This window comes from Eschrichtius robustus, chromosome 7, assembly GCF_028021215.1.
Source record: "Eschrichtius robustus isolate mEscRob2 chromosome 7, mEscRob2.pri, whole genome shotgun sequence".
Taxonomy (NCBI): domain Eukaryota; kingdom Metazoa; phylum Chordata; class Mammalia; order Artiodactyla; family Eschrichtiidae; genus Eschrichtius; species Eschrichtius robustus.
The window spans coordinates 23,365,062-23,386,755 of NC_090830.1; positions in this window are offsets into that span (position 1 = coordinate 23,365,062).

The window sequence follows — 21,694 nt, forward strand, 5'->3', positions numbered from 1 at the left end:
TTTGTATCATTTTTTAGGTAACACCTATATGTGATATGATAGGATATGGGTCTTTCGCTTTCTCTCTTACTCCAAGTGGCGTGATTACTTCTAGACTCATCTATGGTGCTGCAAATGGCATTGTTTCATTTTTTCACAAGCTCATATTCCATCTGTACATGTAGCAGTTCTTCTTTGTCCGCCCATCTGTCGGTGGACTTTTTGGTTACTTCCATATCTTGGCTATGGGAATACTATGCAATGCAGATTTGCGTACCTGTGTCCTTCCAATTCTGTCTTCTTAGTTTATAGGTGCAGGAATAGGTCTGCTGGATGCTATGGTAGCTCAATGTTTACCTTTTAAAGGCACCTCTATTCTGTTCTCTTTAGTGGCTCTTTGCAGGTTACGTCCCACATAAAGTTGAGGGTATGCATTTCTTCCCAGCACCTTCAGCATTTATTCTTTGTAGTTTTTGCTGATGGTTATTCTGAGTGGTGTGAGCTGATACCTCTTTGTGGTTGAATTTGCATGTGTCTCATAATGCGTTGAAATTGAGCTTTTAGACATGTCCTTTTTATTTTTCCAGCTGTGATTAGAGCTTATTTCTTCAAAGTGTTTTCTTAAAATATGTGTCACCATTTGAAATATTTTGGCCATTATCTCCCTCAAGATATTTTGAGGGCAGGTTTCATTTACAGCCCTGCAGTACTTGTTCATATGAAGTGACCATTAGCTCAGGCTTTAAACCTGCTTTTGCAGGTAACGGCCAGAGAGCGGCAGCCTTTCTACGTTCCCCATGCTGGTACCAGGGAAACAGACCTACCGGCCAGTGGTGTTTTTCGGTTATAAACTAGAGTGCAATGTGCCCGGATAAACCCACAAATGTTGATGTCTCCTTGCTTTTGTTTGTTTTTAAATTTAATTTATATTTATTATTAGAGTAATATTCCATTGTGTACGTGGACCACTTCTTCTTGGTGCATTCCTCGGTTGATGGACATTTTCATTGCTTCCAAGTACTGACTATGGTAAATCTTGCTGGCGTACAGGTTTGCCAGCCTGTGACTTTTTGATTCTCATTTTCTCAGGTGATAGGCCAAGCAGTGGTTGTGATTGATTGACTGGTAGCTCAATGTTTCCCTGTTCAAAGCGCCTACATTGTGTTTTCATTAGTGGCTCTTTACATGCCCCCCCCTTACAACCGAGGGTACGCATTTCTCCACACTCCCTTCACCATTTATTTTTTGCAGCATTTTTCCTAATGGCCATTCTGACTGCTCTGTGCTGATAGGTTTTGTAATATGGGTATGCATGTCATTAAAATTTTTAAAATTCATCATATTCCTACGCCTTTGTCTTTTCTCTTAAAAGAAAAAACCGTGAGTACAATATACCTCTTGAAATTGTCTTCTTCGAAGGTTGCCCTCTTTTGAATTTTTTGGTCGATTTTTGACCGCAGAAATTTTCTGGAGGGCGGGTGCCATTTACAGAACTGCAAGTTGGTGAAAATTTAGTGACCTTTTGCAGTGGGTTCAAAGCTGCTGTTGTGGGAAACGGCCTCAAGGAGGTAGCATTTCTCCATTCCCCAATCTGGGTACTAGGGCAGCAGAGCCTTTCTGGAAGTCATTGTCCTAGGTTGTAAATTAGAATGGAATTTGCCAGGAGAAATCCCCATAAGTTTATATCTCATTACTTCTTCTTGGTTTTTAAATTTTTTTTTTTAATCTGGGTAAATTTAGAACATTGTCTGTCCTAGGTGTACACATTCTGGTTCATTTGTACATTATGCATGTCTATGAATGTACAGATCCTCTTCCCATGTAAAATATTACAGTGTTCCGTCGACCTCCCTTGCTATATGTTCGGTCTTTTTGATACATGGATATAATATGTATTTGTATATGTATAGTAACACTAATCTTCATTTCTCAATTTCCCCCCTCCTTTCCTTTTAGATGAGCATAGTTTGTTTTCTAAGCCTGTGAGTGTCTTTCTCTTTGGAAATATGTTCATCTGTGTCAGTTATTAGATAATGCCATAAGTGATAATATAGGCTATAGGTCTTTGGCTTTCCGACCTACTTCATGTTTTTTGATTATCTCCAGGCTCATCTATGGTGCCTCAAAGAGCAGTGCTTCAAGGTTTTCCATGGCTAATATTCCATTGTGTACATGGACCACTTCTTCTTGGTGCATTCCTCTGTTGATGGACATGTCCGTTGCTTCCAAGTGTTGCCTATGGTAAATATTGCTGGAGTGCAGGATTGCCAGCCTGTGATTATTGATTTTCATTTTCTCAGGTGATAGACCCAGCAGTGGGTATGATTGATTGACTGCTATGGTAGCTCAACGTTTACCTTTTCAAGGCACCTCAATTGTCCTTTCATTAGTGACTCTTACCACGTCCCCCTTAGAATCGAGGGGACGCATTTCTCCACAATCACGTCAGCATATATTGTTTGCAGGATTTTTGTTGATGGCCATTCTGACTGGTGTGAGCTGATAGGTTTTTGTAATTTGGGTTTACATGCCTGTCAAAATTCCTACAATTAATCATTTGTCCACGCCTTTTTCTTTTCTGTTAAAAGAAAAAAGAAAAAAACTGTGAGTATAATATACCTCTTCAAATTTTCTTTTTGGAAGGTTGCACTCTAGAATTTTTTGGTCGATTTTCGACCTCAGTATTTTTTGGAGGGCAGGTGCCATTTACAGAACTGCCATTGGTGAATATTTAGTGACCTTTGGCAGTGGGTTTAAAGCTGCTGTTGTGGGAAACGGCCACAAGGATGCAGCATTTCTCCATTCCCAAATCTGGGTACTAGGGCAGCAGAGCCGTTCTGGAAGTCGTTTGCCTAGGTTGTAAATTTGGATGGAATGTGCCAGGAAAACCCCCCATAAGTTTATGTCTCATTACTCCTAGTTCGTTGTTTTAATTTTTTCAATTGGGGTAATGGTTAGAATGTTGCTTGTCCAAGGTGTACACACTCTGGTTCATCTACATATTCTATATACCTATTTATGTAGAGATCCTCTTCCCCTGTAAATTATTACAGAGTGTTCTGTAAACCTTCCTTGCTATAGGGTCGGTCTTTTTGATATATGTATATAATATGTATCTGTATACATATGGTAACGCTAATCTTCATTTATCCATCCCCCCCACCTCTCCTTTTAGATAAGCATAGTTTTTTTTTTTAAATAAGTCTGTGATTGACTTTCTTTGTGGAAATATGTTCATTTGTGTCCGTTATTAGATAACGCCTATAAGTGATATCATAGGATATAGGACTTTTGCTTTCCGACTTACCTCATGTTCTGTGATTATCTCCAAGATCATCTATGGTGCCTCAAAGAGCAGTGTTTCACTGTTTTCCATGGCTAGTATTCATTGTCTACATGGACCACCACTTCTTCTTTATCCTTTCATCTGTTGATGGACATTTTGGTTGCTTCACTGTCTTGTCTATTGTGAATAAGGCTGCAGTGCAGCTTTTGCAACCCGGGTCTTCTTCATTCTGGTCTTCTCAGGTGAGAGGCCCATTGGTGCGCCTGCTGGATTGAATGGTACCTCAGTTTTTCCTTTTCAACGCAGCTCCTTTCTGTTCTCATTATTAGCGTTTAACCCTTTTACATCTCACCAGCAGCTAGAGGATACACAGTTCTCTAAAACCTCTTCAGCATTTATTGTTTGTAGACTTTTTGCCAATGGTCAGTCGACTGGTGTGAGTTGAAAACTTTTTGTAGATTAGATTGCATGAGTCTAATACTTCCTGAGGTGGAACTTTTATCCATTTTCCTTTCTTTAAAAAGAGAGTGAGTAAAACTTACCTCTTTATACTATCTTGAAAATCCTGCGTGTTTTGAATTTTTTTTTTATCCATTCCCTACCTCAGCACACTTTTTTAGGGCAGGTGTCCTTTATAGCCCTGAGTCCTTGTGAATGGTAAGTGACCATTAGCTGTGGGTTAAAAGCTGCTCTTGCGGGAATCGGCCACAAGGCGGCAGCATTTCTCCTTTACCAAATCTGGTTACTAGGGCAACAGAGCCTTACTGGAAGTGGTGTTCTAGGTTGTAAATTAGAATGGAATGTGCGAGGAAAAAGCCCTTTAAGTTTATGTCTCATTACTTCTTGTTGGTATTTTTAACTTAATTTTTATTTTTTATCACAGCAAACTTGATTACAATGTTTTCTTTGTTCTAGGTGTGCAAGATGAGGTTCTTTCACACATATGCATATATCTATTCTTCTTCGGATCCTTTTCCCATGTCGGTTATGACACAATGTTGAGTAGTCTCCTCTTGGTATTGCGTAGGTCTTTGGTGATTATATATTTCACATGTGTTTGTATCTCTCTGTTAACCTCAATATGGTAATGTATCCAATCCTCACACCTTTCCATTTGGTGAACCATAAGTTTTTTTAATGAAGCTATGATAGTGTTTCTCTGTGGAAATATCTTTGTTTGTATCATTTTTTAGGTAACACCTATATGTGATATGATAGGATATGGGTCTTTCGCTTTCTCTCTTACTCCAAGTGGCGTGATTACTTCTAGACTCATCTATGGTGCTGCAAATGGCATTGTTTCATTTTTTCACAAGCTCATATTCCATCTGTACATGTAGCAGTTCTTCTTTGTCCGCCCATCTGTCGGTGGACTTTTTGGTTACTTCCATATCTTGGCTATGGGAATACTATGCAATGCAGATTTGCGTACCTGTGTCCTTCCAATTCTGTCTTCTTAGTTTATAGGTGCAGGAATAGGTCTGCTGGATCCTATGGTAGCTCAATGTTTACATTTTAAAGGCACCTCTATTCTGTTCTCTTTAGTGGCTCTTTGCAGGTTACGTCCCACATAAAGTTGAGGGTATGCATTTCTTCCCAGCACCTTCAGCATTTATTCTTTGTAGTTTTTGCTGATGGTTATTCTGAGTGGTGTGAGCTGATACGTCTTTATGGTTGAATTTGCATGTGTCTCATAATGCGTTGAAATTGAGCTTTTAGACATGTCCTTTTTATTTTTCCAGCTGTGATTAGAGATTATTTCTTCAAAGTGTTTCCTTAAATTATGTGTCACCATTTGAAATATTTTGGCCATTATCTCCCTCAAGATATTTTGAGGGCAGGTTTCATTTACAGCCCTGCAGTACTTGTTCATATGAAGTGACCATTAGCTCAGGCTTTAAACCTGCTTTTGCAGGTAACGGCCAGAGAGCGGCAGCCTTTCTACGTTCCCCATGCTGGTACCAGGGAAACAGACCTACCGGCCAGTGGTGTTTTTCGGTTATAAACTAGAGTGCAATGTGCCCGGATAAACCCACAAATGTTGATGTCTCCTTGCTTTTGTTTGTTTTTAAATTTAATTTATATTTATTATTAGAGTAATATTCCATTGTGTACGTGGACCACTTCTTCTTGGTGCATTCCTCGGTTGATGGACATTTTCATTGCTTCCAAGTACTGACTATGGTAAATCTTGCTGGCGTACAGGTTTGCCAGCCTGTGACTTTTTGATTCTCATTTTCTCAGGTGATAGGCCAAGCAGTGGTTGTGATTGATTGACTGGTAGCTCAATGTTTCCCTGTTCAAAGCGCCTACATTGTGTTTTCATTAGTGGCTCTTTACATGCCCCCCCCCTTACAACCGAGGGTACGCATTTCTCCACACTCCCTTCACCATTTATTTTTTGCAGCATTTTTCCTAATGGCCATTCTGACTGCTCTGAGCTGATAGGTTTTGTAATATGGGTATGCATGTCATTAAAATTTTTAAAATTCATCATATTCCTACGCCTTTGTCTTTTCTCTTAAAAGAAAAAACCGTGAGTACAATATAGCTCTTGAAATTGTCTTCTTCGAAGGTTGCCCTCTTTTGAATTTTTTGGTCGATTTTTGACCGCAGAAATTTTCTGGAGGGCGGGTGCCATTTACAGAACTGCAAGTTGGTGAAAATTTAGTGACCTTTTGCAGTGGGTTCAAAGCTGCTGTTGTGGGAAACGGCCTCAAGGAGGTAGCATTTCTCCATTCCCCAATCTGGGTACTAGGGCAGCAGAGCCTTTCTGGAAGTCATTGTCCTAGGTTGTAAATTAGAATGGAATTTGCCAGGAGAAATCCCCATAAGTTTATATCTCATTACTTCTTCTTGGTTTTTAAATTTTTTTTTTAATCTGGGTAAATTTAGAACATTGTCTGTCCTAGGTGTACACAATCTGGTTCATTTGTACATTATGCATGTCTATGAATGTACAGATCCTCTTCCCATGTAAAATATTACAGTGTTCCGTCGACCTCCCTTGCTATATGTTCGGTCTTTTTGATACATGGATATAATATGTATTTGTATATGTATAGTAACACTAATCTTCATTTCTCAATTTCCCCCCTCCTTTCCTTTTAGATGAGCATAGTTTGTTTTCTAAGCCTGTGAGTGTCTTTCTCTTTGGAAATATGTTCATCTGTGTCAGTTATTAGATAATGCCATAAGTGATAATATAGGCTATAGGTCTTTGGCTTTCCGACCTACTTCATGTTTTTTGATTATCTCCAGGCTCATCTATGGTGCCTCAAAGAGCAGTGCTTCAAGGTTTTCCATGGCTAATATTCAATTGTGTACATGGACCACTTCTTCTTGGTGCATTCCTCTGTTGATGGACATGTCCGTTGCTTCCAAGTGTTGCCTATGGTAAATATTGCTGGAGTGCAGGATTGCCAGCCTGTGATTATTGATTTTCATTTTCTCAGGTGATAGACCCAGCAGTGGGTATGATTGATTGACTGCTATGGTAGCTCAACGTTTACCTTTTCAAGGAACCTCAATTGTCCTTTCATTAGTGACTCTTACCACGTCCCCCTTAGAATCGAGGGGACGCATTTCTCCACAATCACGTCAGCATATATTGTTTGCAGGATTTTTGTTGATGGCCATTCTGACTGGTGTGAGCTGATAGGTTTTTGTAATTTGGGTTTACATGCCTGTCAAAATTCCTACAATTCATCATTTGTCCACGCCTTTTTCTTTTCTGTTAAAAGAAAAAAGAAAAAAACTGTGAGTATAATATACCTCTTCAAATTTTCTTTTTGGAAGGTTGCACTCTAGAATTTTTTGGTCGATTTTCGACCTCAGTATTTTTTGGAGGGCAGGTGCCATTTACAGAACTGCCATTGGTGAATATTTAGTGACCTTTGGCAGTGGGTTTAAAGCTGCTGTTGTGGGAAACGGCCACAAGGATGCAGCATTTCTCCATTCCCAAATCTGGGTACTAGGGCAGCAGAGCCGTTCTGGAAGTCGTTTGCCTAGGTTGTAAATTTGGATGGAATGTGCCAGGAAAACCCCCCATAAGTTTATGTCTCATTACTCCTAGTTCGTTGTTTTAATTTTTTCAATTGGGGTAATGGTTAGAATGTTGCTTGTCCAAGGTGTACACACTCTGGTTCATCTACATATTCTATATACCTATTTATGTAGAGATCCTCTTCCCCTGTAAATTATTACAGAGTGTTCTGTAAACCTTCCTTGCTATAGGGTCGGTCTTTTTGATATATGTATATAATATGTATCTGTATACATATGGTAACGCTAATCTTCATTTATCCATCCCCCCCACCTCTCCTTTTAGATAAGCATAGTTTTTTTTTTTTTTAAATAAGTCTGTGATTGACTTTCTTTGTGGAAATATGTTCATTTGTGTCCGTTATTAGATAACGCCTATAAGTGATATCATAGGATATAGGACTTTTGCTTTCCGACTTACCTCATGTTCTGTGATTATCTCCAAGATCATCTATGGTGCCTCAAAGAGCAGTGTTTCACTGTTTTCCATGGCTAGTATTCATTGTCTACATGGACCACCACTTCTTCTTTATCCTTTCATCTGTTGATGGACATTTTGGTTGCTTCACTGTCTTGTCTATTGTGAATAAGGCTGCAGTGCAGCTTTTGCAACCCGGGTCTTCTTCATTCTGGTCTTCTCAGGTGAGAGGCCCATTGGTGCGCCTGCTGGATTGAATGGTACCTCAGTTTTTCCTTTTCAACGCAGCTCCTTTCTGTTCTCATTATTAGCGTTTAACCCTTTTACATCTCACCAGCAGCTAGAGGATACACAGTTCTCTAAAACCTCTTCAGCATTTATTGTTTGTAGACTTTTTGCCAATGGTCAGTCGACTGGTGTGAGTTGAAAACTTTTTGTAGATTAGATTGCATGAGTCTAATACTTCCTGAGGTGGAACTTTTATCCATTTTCCTTTCTTTAAAAAGAGAGTGAGTAAAACTTACCTCTTTATACTATCTTGAAAATCCTGCGTGTTTTGAATTTTTTTTTTATCCATTCCCTACCTCAGCACACTTTTTTAGGGCAGGTGTCCTTTATAGCCCTGAGTCCTTGTGAATGGTAAGTGACCATTAGCTGTGGGTTAAAAGCTGCTCTTGCGGGAATCGGCCACAAGGCGGCAGCATTTCTCCTTTACCAAATCTGGTTACTAGGGCAACAGAGCCTTACTGGAAGTGGTGTTCTAGGTTGTAAATTAGAATGGAATGTGCGAGGAAAAAGCCCTTTAAGTTTATGTCTCATTACTTCTTGTTGGTATTTTTAACTTAATTTTTATTTTTTATCACAGCAAACTTGATTACAATGTTTTCTTTGTTCTAGGTGTGCAAGATGTGGTTCTTTCACACATATGCATATATCTATTCTTCTTCGGATCCTTTTCCCATGTCGGTTATGACACAATGTTGAGTAGTCTCCTCTTGGTATTGCGTAGGTCTTTGGTGATTATATATTTCACATGTGTTTGTATCTCTCTGTTAACCTCAATATGGTAATGTATCCAATCCTCACACCTTTCCATTTGGTGAACCATAAGTTTTTTTAATGAAGCTATGATAGTGTTTCTCTGTGGAAATATCTTTGTTTGTATCATTTTTTAGGTAACACCTATATGTGATATGATAGGATATGGGTCTTTCGCTTTCTCACTTACTCCAAGTGGCGTGATTACTTCTAGACTCATCTATGGTGCTGCAAATGGCATTGTTTCATTTTTTCACAAGCTCATATTCCATCTGTACATGTAGCAGTTCTTCTTTGTCCGCCCATCTGTCGGTGGACTTTTTGGTTACTTCCATATCTTGGCTATGGGAATACTATGCAATGCAGATTTGCGTACCTGTGTCCTTCCAATTCTGTCTTCTTAGTTTATAGGTGCAGGAATAGGTCTGCTGGATGCTATGGTAGCTCAATGTTTACCTTTTAAAGGCACCTCTATTCTGTTCTCTTTAGTGGCTCTTTGCAGGTTACGTCCCACATAAAGTTGAGGGTATGCATTTCTTCCCAGCACCTTCAGCATTTATTCTTTGTAGTTTTTGCTGATGGTTATTCTGAGTGGTGTGAGCTGATACCTCTTTGTGGTTGAATTTGCATGTGTCTCATAATGCGTTGAAATTGAGCTTTTAGACATGTCCTTTTTATTTTTCCAGCTGTGATTAGAGCTTATTTCTTCAAAGTGTTTTCTTAAAATATGTGTCACCATTTGAAATATTTTGGCCATTATCTCCCTCAAGATATTTTGAGGGCAGGTTTCATTTACAGCCCTGCAGTACTTGTTCATATGAAGTGACCATTAGCTCAGGCTTTAAACCTGCTTTTGCAGGTAACGGCCAGAGAGCGGCAGCCTTTCTACGTTCCCCATGCTGGTACCAGGGAAACAGACCTACCGGCCAGTGGTGTTTTTCGGTTATAAACTAGAGTGCAATGTGCCCGGATAAACCCACAAATGTTGATGTCTCCTTGCTTTTGTTTGTTTTTAAATTTAATTTATATTTATTATTAGAGTAATATTCCATTGTGTACGTGGACCACTTCTTCTTGGTGCATTCCTCGGTTGATGGACATTTTCATTGCTTCCAAGTACTGACTATGGTAAATCTTGCTGGCGTACAGGTTTGCCAGCCTGTGACTTTTTGATTCTCATTTTCTCAGGTGATAGGCCAAGCAGTGGTTGTGATTGATTGACTGGTAGCTCAATGTTTCCCTGTTCAAAGCGCCTACATTGTGTTTTCATTAGTGGCTCTTTACATGCCCCCCCCTTACAACCGAGGGTACGCATTTCTCCACACTCCCTTCACCATTTATTTTTTGCAGCATTTTTCCTAATGGCCATTCTGACTGCTCTGAGCTGATAGGTTTTGTAATATGGGTATGCATGTCATTAAAATTTTTAAAATTCATCATATTCCTACGCCTTTGTCTTTTCTCTTAAAAGAAAAAACCGTGAGTACAATATAGCTCTTGAAATTGTCTTCTTCGAAGGTTGCCCTCTTTTGAATTTTTTGGTCGATTTTTGACCGCAGAAATTTTCTGGAGGGCGGGTGCCATTTACAGAACTGCAAGTTGGTGAAAATTTAGTGACCTTTTGCAGTGGGTTCAAAGCTGCTGTTGTGGGAAACGGCCTCAAGGAGGTAGCATTTCTCCATTCCCCAATCTGGGTACTAGGGCAGCAGAGCCTTTCTGGAAGTCATTGTCCTAGGTTGTAAATTAGAATGGAATTTGCCAGGAGAAATCCCCATAAGTTTATATCTCATTACTTCTTCTTGGTTTTTAAATTTTTTTTTTAATCTGGGTAAATTTAGAACATTGTCTGTCCTAGGTGTACACAATCTGGTTCATTTGTACATTATGCATGTCTATGAATGTACAGATCCTCTTCCCATGTAAAATATTACAGTGTTCCGTCGACCTCCCTTGCTATATGTTCGGTCTTTTTGATACATGGATATAATATGTATTTGTATATGTATAGTAACACTAATCTTCATTTCTCAATTTCCCCCCTCCTTTCCTTTTAGATGAGCATAGTTTGTTTTCTAAGCCTGTGAGTGTCTTTCTCTTTGGAAATATGTTCATCTGTGTCAGTTATTAGATAATGCCATAAGTGATAATATAGGCTATAGGTCTTTGGCTTTCCGACCTACTTCATGTTTTTTGATTATCTCCAGGCTCATCTATGGTGCCTCAAAGAGCAGTGCTTCAAGGTTTTCCATGGCTAATATTCCATTGTGTACATGGACCACTTCTTCTTGGTGCATTCCTCTGTTGATGGACATGTCCGTTGCTTCCAAGTGTTGCCTATGGTAAATATTGCTGGAGTGCAGGATTGCCAGCCTGTGATTATTGATTTTCATTTTCTCAGGTGATAGACCCAGCAGTGGGTATGATTAATTGACTGCTATGGTAGCTCAACGTTTACCTTTTCAAGGCACCTCAATTGTCCTTTCATTAGTGACTCTTACCACGTCCCCCTTAGAATCGAGGGGACGCATTTCTCCACAATCACGTCAGCATATATTGTTTGCAGGATTTTTGTTGATGGACATTCTGACTGGTGTGAGCTGATAGGTTTTTGTAATTTGGGTTTACATGCCTGTCAAAATTCCTACAATTCATCATTTGTCCACGCCTTTTTCTTTTCTGTTAAAAGAAAAAAGAAAAAAAGTGTGAGTATAATATACCTCTTCAAATTTTCTTTTTGGAAGGTTGCACTCTAGAATTTTTTGGTCGATTTTCGACCTCAGTATTTTTTGGAGGGCAGGTGCCATTTACAGAACTGCCATTGGTGAATATTTAGTGACCTTTGGCAGTGGGTTTAAAGCTGCTGTTGTGGGAAACGACCACAAGGATGCAGCATTTCTCCGTTGCCAAATCTGGGTACTAGGGCAGCAGAGCCGTTCTGGAAGTCGTTTGCCTAGGTTGTAAATTTGGATGGAATGTGCCAGGAAAACCCCCCATAAGTTTATGTCTCATTACTCCTAGTTCGTTGTTTTAATTTTTTCATTTGGGGTAATGGTTAGAATGTTGCTTGTCCAAGGTGTACACACTCTGGTTCATCTACATATTCTATAAACCTATTTATGTAGAGATCCTCTTCCCCTGTAAATTATTACAGAGTGTTCCGTAAACCTTCCTTGCTATAGGGTCGGTCTTTTTGATATATGTATATAATATGTATTTGTATACATATGGTAACGCTAATCTTCATTTATCCATCCCCCCCACCTTTCCTTTTAGATAAGCATAGTTTTTTTTTTTTTAAATAAGTCTGTGATTGACTTTCTTTGTGGAAATATGTTCATTTGTGTCCGTTATTAGATAACGCCTATAAGTGATATCATAGGATATAGGACTTTTGCTTTCCGACTTACCTCATGTTCTGTGATTATCTCCAAGATCATCTATGGTGCCTCAAAGAGCAGTGTTTCACTGTTTTCCATGCCTAGTATTCATTGTCTACATGGACCACCACTTCTTCTTTATCCTTTCATCTGTTGATGGACATTTTGGTTGCTTCACTGTCTTGTCTATTGTGAATAAGGCTGCAGTGCAGCTTTTGCAACCCGGGTCTTCTTCATTCTGGTCTTCTCAGGTGAGAGGCCCATTGGTGCGCCTGCTGGATTGAATGGTACCTCAGTTTTTCCTTTTCAACGCAGCTCCTTTCTGTTCTCATTATTAGCGTTTAACCCTTTTACATCTCACCAGCAGCTAGAGGATACACAGTTCTCTAAAACCTCTTCAGCATTTATTGTTTGTAGACTTTTTGCCAATGGTCAGTCGACTGGTGTGAGTTGAAAACTTTTTGTAGATTAGATTGCATGAGTCTAATACTTCCTGAGGTGGAACTTTTATCCATTTTCCTTTCTTTAAAAAGAGAGTGAGTAAAACTTACCTCTTTATACTATCTTGAAAATCCTGCGTGTTTTGAATTTTTTTTTTTATCCATTCCCTACCTCAGCACACTTTTTTAGGGCAGGTGTCCTTTACAGCCCTGAGTCCTTGTGAATGGTAAGTGACCATTAGCTGTGGGTTAAAAGCTGCTCTTGTGGGAATCGGCCACAAGGCGGCAGCATTTCTCCTTTACCAAATCTGGTTACTAGGGCAACAGAGCCTTACTGGAAGTGGTGTTCTAGGTTGTAAATTAGAATGGAATGTGCGAGGAAAAAGCCCTTTAAGTTTATGTCTCATTACTTCTTGTTGGTATTTTTAACTTAATTTTTATTTTTTACCACAGCAAACTTGATTACAATGTTTTCTTTGTTCTAGGTGTGCAAGATGTGGTTCTTTCACACATATGCATATATCTATTCTTCTTCGGATCCTTTTCCCATGTCGGTTATGACACAATGTTGAGTAGTCTCCTCTTGGTATTGCGTAGGTCTTTGGTGATTATATATTTCACATGTGTTTGTATCTCTCTGTTAACCTCAATATGGTAATGTATCCAATCCTCACACCTTTCCATTTGGTGAACCATAAGTTTTTTTAATGAAGCTATGATAGTGTTTCTCTGTGGAAATATCTTTGTTTGTATCATTTTTTAGGTAACACCTATATGTGATATGATAGGATATGGGTCTTTCGCTTTCTCACTTACTCCAAGTGGCGTGATTACTATTAGACTCATTTATGGTGCTGCAAATGGCATTGTTTCATTTTTTCACAAGCTCATATTCCATCTGTACATGTAGCAGTTCTTCTTTGTCCGCCCATCTGTCGGTGGACTTTTTGGTTACTTCCATATCTTGGCTATGGGAATACTATGCAATGCAGATTTGCGTACCTGTGTCCTTCCAATTCTGTCTTCTTAGTTTATAGGTGCAGGAATAGGTCTGCTGGATCCTATGGTAGCTCAATGTTTACATTTTAAAGGCACCTCTATTCTGTTCTCTTTAGTGGCTCTTTCCAGGTTACGTCCCACATAAAGTTGAGGGTATGCATTTCTTCCCAGCACCTTCAGCATTTATTCTTTGTAGTTTTTGCTGATGGTTATTCTGAGTGGTGTGAGCTGATACCTCTTTGTGGTTGAATTTGCATGTGTCTCATAATGCGTTGAAATTGAGCTTTTAGACATGTCCTTTTTATTTTTCCAGCTGTGATTAGAGCTTATTTCTTCAAAGTGTTTTCTTAAAGTATGTGTCACCATTTGAAATATTTTGGCCATTATCTCCCTCAAGATATTTTGAGGGCAGGTTTCATTTAGAGCCCCGCAGTACTTGTTCATATGAAGTGACCATTAGCTCAGGCTTTAAACCTGCTTTAGCAGGTAACGGCCAGAGAGCGGCAGCCTTTCTACGTTCCCCATGCTGGTACCAGGGAAACAGACCTACCGGCCAGTGGTGTTCTTCGGTTATAAACCAGAGTGCAATGTGCCCGGATAAACCCACAAATGTTGATGTCTCCTTGCTTTTGTTTGTTTTTAAATTTAATTTATATTTATTATTAGAGTAATATTCCATTGTGTACGTGGACCACTTCTTCTTGGTGCATTCCTCGGTTGATGGACATTTTCATTGCTTCCAAGTGCTGACTATGGTAAATCTTGCTGGCGTACAGGTTTGCCAGCCTGTGACTTTTTGATTCTCATTTTCTCAGGTGATAGGCCAAGCAGTGGTTGTGATTGATTGACTGGTAGCTCAATGTTTCCCTGTTCAAAGCGCCTACATTGTGTTTTCATTAGTGGCTCTTTACATGCCGCCCCCTTACAACCGAGGGTACGCATTTCTCCACACTCCCTTCACTATTTATTTTTAGCAGCATTTTTCCTAATGACCATTCTGACTGCTCTGAGCTGATAGGTTTTGTAATATGGGTATGCATGTCATTAAAATTTTTAAAATTCATCATATTCCTACGCCTTTGTCTTTTCTCTTAAAAGAAAAAAAACGTGAGTACAATATAGCTCTTGAAATTGTCTTCTTCGAAGGTTGCCCTCTTTTGAATTTTTTGGTCGATTTTTGACCGCAGAAATTTTTTGGAGGGCGGGTGCCATTTACAGAACTGCGAGTTGGTGAAAATTTAGTGACCTTTTGCAGTGGGTTCAAAGCTGCTGTTGTGGGAAACGGCCACAAGGAGGTAGCATTTCTCCATTCCCCAATCTGGGTACTAGGGCAGCAGAGCCTTTCTGGAAGTCATTGTCCTAGGTTGTAAATTAGAATGGAATTTGCCAGGAGAAATGCCCATAAGTTTATGTCTCATTACTTCTTCTTGGTTTTTAAATTTTTTTTTTTAATCTGGGTAAAGTTTAGAACATTGTCTGTCCTAGGTGTACACAATCTGGTTCTTTTGTACATTATGTATGTCTATGAATGTACGGATCCTCTTCCCATGTAAAATATTACAGTGTTCTGTCGACCTCCCTTGCTATATGTTCGGTCTTTTTGATACATGGATATAATATGTATTTGTATATGTATAGTAACACTAATCTTCATTTCTCAATTTCCCCCCTCCTTTCCTTTTAGATGAGCATAGTTTGTTTTCTAAGCCTGTGAGTGTCTTTCTCTATGGAAATATGTTCATCTGTGTCAGTTATTAGATAATGCCATAAGTGATAATATAGGCTATAGGTCTTTGGCTTTCCGACCTACTTCATGTTTTGTGATTATCTCCAGGCTCATCTATGGTGCCTCAAAGAGCAGTGCTTCAAGGTTTTCCATGGCTAATATTCCATTGTGTACATGGACCACTTCTTCTTGGTGCATTCCTCTGTTGATGGACATGTCCGTTGCTTCCAAGTGTTGCCTATGGTAAATATTGCTGGAGTGCAGGATTGCCAGCCTGTGATTATTGATTTTCATTTTCTCAGGTGATAGACCCAGCAGTGGGTATGATTGATTGACTGCTATGGTAGCTCAACGTTTACCTTTTCAAGGCACCTCAATTGTCCTTTCATTAGTGACTCTTACCACGTCCCCCTTAGAAACGAGGGGATGCATTTCTCCACAATCACGTCAGCATATATTGTTTGCAGGATTTTTGTTGATGGCCATTCTGACTGGTGTGAGCTGATAGGTTTTTGTAATTTGGGTTTACATGCCTGTCAAAATTCCTACAATTCATCATTTGTCCACGCCTTTTTCTTTTCTGTTAAAAGAAAAAAGAAAAAAAGTGTGAGTATAATATAACTCTTCAAATTTTCTTTTTGGAAGGTTGCACTCTAGAATTTTTTGGTCGATTTTCGACCTCAGTATTTTTTGGAGGGCAGGTGCCATTTACAGAACTGCCATTGGTGAATATTTAGTGACCTTTGGCAGTGGGTTTAAAGCTGCTGTTGTGGGAAACGGCCACAAGGATGCAGCATTTCTCCATTCCCAAATCTGGGTACTAGGGCAGCAGAGCCGTTCTGGAAGTCGTTTGCCTAGGTTGTAAATTTGGATGGAATGTGCCAGGAAAACCCCCCATAAGTTTATGTCTCATTACTCCTAGTTCGTTGTTTTAATTTTTTCAATTGGGGTAATGGTTAGAATGTTGCTTGTCCAAGGTGTACACACTCTGGTTCATCTACATATTCTATATACCTATTTATGTAGAGATCCTCTTCCCCTGTAAATTATTACAGAGTGTTCTGTAAACCTTCCTTGCTATAGGGTCGGTCTTTTTGATATATGTATATAATATGTATCTGTATACATATGGTAACGCTAATCTTCATTTATCCATCCCCCCCAACTTTCCTTTTAGATAAGCATAGTTTCTTTTTTTAAATAAGTCTGTGATTGACTTTCTTTGTGGAAATATGTTCATTTGTGTCCGTTATTAGATAACGCCTATAAGTGATATCATAGGATATAGGACTTTTGCTTTCCGACTTACCTCATGTTCTGTGATTATCTCCAAGATCATCTATGGTGCCTCAAAGAGCAGTGTTTCACTGTTTTCCATGGCTAGTATTCATTGTCTACATGGACCACCACTTCTTCTTTATCCTTTCATCTGTTGATGGACATTTTGGTTGCTTCACTGTCTTGTCTATTGTGAATAAGGCTGCAGTGCAGCTTTTGCAACCCGGGTCTTCTTCATTCTGGTCTTCTCAGGTGAGAGGCCCATTGGTGCGCCTGCTGGATTGAATGGTACCTCAGTTTTTCCTTTTCAACGCAGCTCCTTTCTGTTCTCATTATTAGCGTTTAACCCTTTTACATCTCACCAGCAGCTAGAGGATACACAGTTCTCTAAAACCTCTTCAGCATTTATTGTTTGTAGACTTTTTGCCAATGGTCAGTCGACTGGTGTGAGTTGAAAACTTTTTGTAGATTAGATTGCATGAGTCTAATACTTCCTGAGGTGGAACTTTTATCCATTTTCCTTTCTTTAAAAAGAGAGTGAGTAAAACTTACCTCTTTATACTATCTTGAAAATCCTGCGTGTTTTGAATTTTTTTTTATCCATTCCCTACCTCAGCACACTTTTTTAGGGCAGGTGTCCTTTATAGCCCTGAGTCCTTGTGAATGGTAAGTGACCATTAGCTGTGGGTTAAAAGCTGCTCTTGCGGGAATCGGCCACAAGGCGGCAGCATTTCTCCTTTACCAAATCTGGTTACTAGGGCAACAGAGCCTTACTGGAAGTGGTGTTCTAGGTTGTAAATTAGAATGGAATGTGCGAGGAAAAAGCCCTTTAAGTTTATGTCTCATTACTTCTTGTTGGTATTTTTAACTTAATTTTTATTTTTTATCACAGCAAACTTGATTACAATGTTTTCTTTGTTCTAGGTGTGCAAGATGTGGTTCTTTCACACATATGCATATATCTATTCTTCTTCGGATCCTTTTCCCATGTCGGTTATGACACAATGTTGAGTAGTCTCCTCTTGGTATTGCGTAGGTCTTTGGTGATTATATATTTCACATGTGTTTGTATCTCTCTGTTAACCTCAATATGGTAATGTATCCAATCCTCACACCTTTCCATTTGGTGAACCATAAGTTTTTTTAATGAAGCTATGATAGTGTTTCTCTGTGGAAATATCTTTGTTTGTATCATTTTTTAGGTAACACCTATATGTGATATGATAGGATATGGGTATTTCGCTTTCTCACTTACTCCAAGTGGCGTGATTACTTCTAGACTCATTTATGGTGCTGCAAATGGCATTGTTTCATTTTTTCACAAGCTCATATTCCATCTGTACATGTAGCAGTTCTTCTTTGTCCGCCCATCTGTCGGTGGACTTTTTGGTTACTTCCATATCTTGGCTATGGGAATACTATGCAATGCAGATTTGCGTACCTGTGTCCTTCCAATTCTGTCTTCTTAGTTTATAGGTGCAGGAATAGGTCTGCTGGATGCTATGGTAGCTCAATGTTTACCTTTTAAAGGCACCTCTATTCTGTTCTCTTTAGTGGCTCTTTCCAGGTTACGTCCCACATAAAGTTGAGGGTATGCATTTCTTCCCAGCACCATCAGCATTTATTCTTTGTAGTTTTTGCTGATGGTTATTCTGAGTGGTGTGAGCTGATACCTCTTTGTGGTTGAATTTGCATGTGTCTCATAATGCGTTGAAATTGAGCTTTTAGACATGTCCTTTTTATTTTTCCAGCTGTGATTAGAGCTTATTTCTTCAAAGTGTTTTCTTAAAATATGTGTCACCATTTGAAATATTTTGGCCATTATCTCCCTCAAGATATTTTGAGGGCAGGTTTCATTTACAGCCCTGCAGTACTTGTTCATATGAAGTGACCATTAGCTCAGGCTTTAAACCTGCTTTTGCAGGTAACGGCCAGAGAGCGGCAGCCTTTCTACGTTCCCCATGCTGGTACCAGGGAAACAGACCTACCGGCCAGTGGTGTTTTTCGGTTATAAACTAGAGTGCAATGTGCCCGGATAAACCCACAAATGTTGATGTCTCCTTGCTTTTGTTTGTTTTTAAATTTAATTTATATTTATTATTAGAGTAATATTCCATTGTGTACGTGGACCACTTCTTCTTGGTGCATTCCTCGGTTGATGGACATTTTCATTGCTTCCAAGTACTGACTATGGTAAATCTTGCTGGCGTACAGGTTTGCCAGCCTGTGACTTTTTGATTCTCATTTTCTCAGGTGATAGGCCAAGCAGTGGTTGTGATTGATTGACTGGTAGCTCAATGTTTCCCTGTTCAAAGCGCCTACATTGTGTTTTCATTAGTGGCTCTTTACATGCCCCCCCCTTACAACCGAGGGTACGCATTTCTCCACACTCCCTTCACCATTTATTTTTTGCAGCATTTTTCCTAATGGCCATTCTGACTGCTCTGAGCTGATAGGTTTTGTAATATGGGTATGCATGTCATTAAAATTTTTAAAATTCATCATATTCCTACGCCTTTGTCTTTTCTCTTAAAAGAAAAAACCGTGAGTACAATATAGCTCTTGAAATTGTCTTCTTCGAAGGTTGCCCTCTTTTGAATTTTTTGGTCGATTTTTGACCGCAGAAATTTTCTGGAGGGCGGGTGCCATTTACAGAACTGCAAGTTGGTGAAAATTTAGTGACCTTTTGCAGTGGGTTCAAAGCTGCTGTTGTGGGAAACGGCCTCAAGGAGGTAGCATTTCTCCATTCCCCAATCTGGGTACTAGGGCAGCAGAGCCTTTCTGGAAGTCATTGTCCTAGGTTGTAAATTAGAATGGAATTTGCCAGGAGAAATCCCCATAAGTTTATATCTCATTACTTCTTCTTGGTTTTTAAATTTTTTTTTTAATCTGGGTAAATTTAGAACATTGTCTGTCCTAGGTGTACACAATCTGGTTCATTTGTACATTATGCATGTCTATGAATGTACAGATCCTCTTCCCATGTAAAATATTACAGTGTTCCGTCGACCTCCCTTGCTATATGTTCGGTCTTTTTGATACATGGATATAATATGTATTTGTATATGTATAGTAACACTAATCTTCATTTCTCAATTTCCCCCCTCCTTTCCTTTTAGATGAGCATAGTTTGTTTTCTAAGCCTGTGAGTGTCTTTCTCTTTGGAAATATGTTCATCTGTGTCAGTTATTAGATAATGCCATAAGTGATAATATAGGCTATAGGTCTTTGGCTTTCCGACCTACTTCATGTTTTTTGATTATCTCCAGGCTCATCTATGGTGCCTCAAAGAGCAGTGCTTCAAGGTTTTCCATGGCTAATATTCCATTGTGTACATGGACCACTTCTTCTTGGTGCATTCCTCTGTTGATGGACATGTCCGTTGCTTCCAAGTGTTGCCTATGGTAAATATTGCTGGAGTGCAGGATTGCCAGCCTGTGATTATTGATTTTCATTTTCTCAGGTGATAGACCCAGCAGTGGGTATGATTGATTGACTGCTATGGTAGCTCAACGTTTACCTTTTCAAGGCACCTCAATTGTCCTTTCATTAGTGACTCTTACCACGTCCCCCTTAGAATCGAGGGGACGCATTTCTCCACAATCACGTCAGCATATATTGTTTGCAGGATTTTTGTTGATGGCCATTCTGACTGGTGTGAGCTGATAGGTTTTTGTAATTTGGGTTTACATGCCTGTCAAAATTCCTACAATTCATCATTTGTCCACGCCTTTTTCTTTTCTGTTAAAAGAAAAAAGAAAAAAAGTGTGAGTATAATATACCTCTTCAAATTTTCTTTTTGGAAGGTTGCACTCTAGAATTTTTTGGTCGATTTTCGACCTCAGTATTTTTTGGAGGGCAGGTGCCATTTACAGAACTGCCATTGGTGAATATTTAGTGACCTTTGGCAGTGGGTTTAAAGCTGCTGTTGTGGGAAACGGCCACAAGGATGCAGCATTTCTCCATTCCCAAATCTGGGTACTAGGGCAGCAGAGCCGTTCTGGAAGTCGTTTGCCTAGGTTGTAAATTTGGATGGAATGTGCCAGGAAAACCCCCCATAAGTTTATGTCTCATTACTCCTAGTTCGTTGTTTTAATTTTTTCAATTGGGGTAATGGTTAGAATGTTGCTTGTCCAAGGTGTACACACTCTGGTTCATCTACATATTCTATATACCTATTTATGTAGAGATCCTCTTCCCCTGTAAATTATTACAGAGTGTTCTGTAAACCTTCCTTGCTATAGGGTCGGTCTTTTTGATATATGTATATAATATGTATCTGTATACATATGGTAACGCTAATCTTCATTTATCCATCCCCCCCACCTTTCCTTTTAGATAAGCATAGTTTTTTTTTTTTAATAAGTCTGTGATTGACTTTCTTTGTGGAAATATGTTCATTTGTGTCCGTTATTAGATAACGCCTATAAGTGATATCATAGGATATAGGACTTTTGCTTTCCGACTTACCTCATGTTCTGTGATTATCTCCAAGATCATCTATGGTGCCTCAAAGAGCAGTGTTTCACTGTTTTCCATGCCTAGTATTCATTGTCTACATGGACCACCACTTCTTCTTTATCCTTTCATCTGTTGATGGACATTTTGGTTGCTTCACTGTCTTGTCTATTGTGAATAAGGCTGCAGTGCAGCTTTTGCAACCCGGGTCTTCTTCATTCTGGTCTTCTCAGGTGAGAGGCCCATTGGTGCGCCTGCTGGATTGAATGGTACCTCAGTTTTTCCTTTTCAACGCAGCTCCTTTCTGTTCTCATTATTAGCGTTTAACCCTTTTACATCTCACCAGCAGCTAGAGGATACACAGTTCTCTAAAACCTCTTCAGCATTTATTGTTTGTAGACTTTTTGCCAATGGTCAGTCGACTGGTGTGAGTTGAAAACTTTTTGTAGATTAGATTGCATGAGTCTAATACTTCCTGAGGTGGAACTTTTATCCATTTTCCTTTCTTTAAAAAGAGAGTGAGTAAAACTTACCTCTTTATACTATCTTGAAAATCCTGCGTGTTTTGAATTTTTTTTTTATCCATTCCCTACCTCAGCACACTTTTTTAGGGCAGGTGTCCTTTATAGCCCTGAGTCCTTGTGAATGGTA